At 43.1% G+C, this 2,265-nt stretch overlaps 1 non-coding gene across 1 annotated transcript; it reads right to left on the reverse strand.

Annotated features, from left to right (window-relative positions):
* Positions 1-503: 503 nt before the first annotated feature.
* On the reverse strand, positions 504-576 carry TRNAR-CCU. Its single transcript has one exon. It is a non-coding gene; the product is annotated as a tRNA-Arg (tRNA).
* Positions 577-2,265: the final 1,689 nt, after the last annotated feature.

Genomic DNA, 2,265 nt, shown 5'->3' on the forward strand with positions numbered 1-2,265 from the left:
GGGTGCCATTGCCTTCTCTGAAGTTCAGATTAGACATTCTAAATTGGATACCTTTGGGATCTTCAAGGGGAGGTTTTGAGAGGTGGAGTATACTATTCAGAGGACAAGTTTGGGCTGGAATGATTAATATTTTCGTCTTATGTATTTTAGGAATTAATTGAAATAGTAGATCTGGATTAAATGACTTAATTTAATTTGAGAAGAGATTAAAGAGATATAGGAGAGAAGGGATATAGGAGAGAGGAAACTTAGAGCCAGACCTGGAGGACTGGAGCAGAGGAGACCTACAAACCCCTCTCTCTTCAGAGAAGTAGAAACAGAACAGAAAAATGGTTTGTTATGGGAGCAAGGAGACAGTGTTTCAAAAAGTGGATGGCTCACAAGGGCTTTGCTAATTTTAAAAATGTACTTATTTGGCTGTGCCAGGCATTAGTTGTTACAAACATGACCTTCAGTCTTTAATGCAGCATGCGGAGTCTTTAGTTGTGCCATGTGGGATCTAGTTCCCTGACCAGGAATCGAACCCAGACCCCCTGCATTAGGAGTACAGAGTCTTAGCCACTGGACCACCAGGGAAGTCCCTCTGATAGTTGTTGGAAAGTCAAGTAGGACTGTTAGTCTCCAAAGATGGCCCTCAAATGAATTATGCCTCCTGAAATTCACACTTCATGTAGTACCCTCCCACACTGAATGAGGCCTGGGTTTGTTCAACTAATAGAATTTGTAACTTTGGAGGATAGGTCATATGAAGCTTGCAGTGTCAACCTTGGTCTCTTGAAATGCTTGCTCAGAGGGATGCCAGCCACCATGTAAAAAGTCTTAGACCATCATGCTGTGAAGAAGGCTAAACTGACTATGCAGATGCCGTGGAGAGAGAGAGATGATGCCTGGCTGCCTCCCGGTTGTGGCAGCTGTTCCAACCTGGGTACCAAACATGCAAGGCGTGAGTCACCTTAGTGTCAAGATGACACGAGCCCTTTGAGACAACCCAAGTAAGACCTGCCCAGCTTATCCCAGTCAATCAATAGAATCACAAGAAAGAAAAAAGGAATTCTTGTTTCAAGCCACTAAATTTTATACTAGAATAAGATGGAATTGAAATAAAATGTCTGCTTGAGTTGGTCGTATGGAGGCCATTATTATTTCTAGGAGCTACAGTGCAGAAGCGAGACCAGACCTAAATGGGTTAAGAGTGGGTAGAAACTGAAGAAATTAAGAAGGCATAGAGGACTGCTTTCTGGAGAACTTTGGCTATGGGTGGGGAAGAGATAGAAAGGATGGTAGTTGGAAGAGGAAATGAGACAAGGCAGAGTTTTTCTGATAGTCTTTAACATACACACACACACACACACACACACACACACACACAATGGGATGCTCAGTTCAGTTCAGTTCAGTTGCTAAGTTGTATCTGACTCTTTGAGACCCCATGAACCGCAGCACACCAGGCCTCCCTGTCCATCACCAACTCTCGGAGTCCACCCAAACCCATGTCCATTGTGTCGGTGATGCCATCCAACCATCTCATCCTTGGTCATCCCCTTCTCCTGCCCTCAATGGGATGGTCAGTTCAGTTCAGTTCAGTCGCTCAGTTGTATCTGACTCTTTGCGACCCCATGAATCACAACACACCAGGCCTCCCTGTCCATCACCATCTCCCGGAGTTTACTCAAACTCACGTCCATTGAGTCGGTGATGCCATCCAGCCATCTCATCCTCTGTTGTCCCCTTCTCCTCCTGCCCCCAATCCCTCCCAGCATCAGAGTCTTTTCCAATGAGTCAACTCTTCGCTTAGCCATAAAAAAGAATGAAATCCTGCCATTTGCAACAGTATGGATGGACCTTGAAGGTATTATACTAAGTGAAATAAATCAGACAAAGACAAATACCCTATGTTTTCACTCAGATGTGGGATCTAAAAAAATGAATGAGCAAAATGAAAATAAAAACAAACTTGGACACAGAGAACAGATTAGTGGATACAAGAGGGGAAGTTGGTTGGGTGGGGGGGGAGTCTGTGAAATGGGTGAGGTGGGCCCATTGTATGGTGACAGATGGCAGCTAGACTTGTCATGGTGATCACTCTGTAGTGCATACAGATGTCAAATCATAATGCTGTACACCTGAAATAAATAAATAAATAAATATATATATATATATATATATATATATATATATATAGAAGTTGCCCTTGCATGCTGGCTCAGTCATTTCTGACTCGTGACCCTGTATAGCTTCTCTGTTTCTTAATATATTTGAAATTTT

The sequence above is a fragment of the Bubalus bubalis genome, chromosome 16 (assembly GCF_019923935.1).
Source record: "Bubalus bubalis isolate 160015118507 breed Murrah chromosome 16, NDDB_SH_1, whole genome shotgun sequence".
NCBI classification, from domain to species: Eukaryota; Metazoa; Chordata; class Mammalia; order Artiodactyla; family Bovidae; genus Bubalus; species Bubalus bubalis.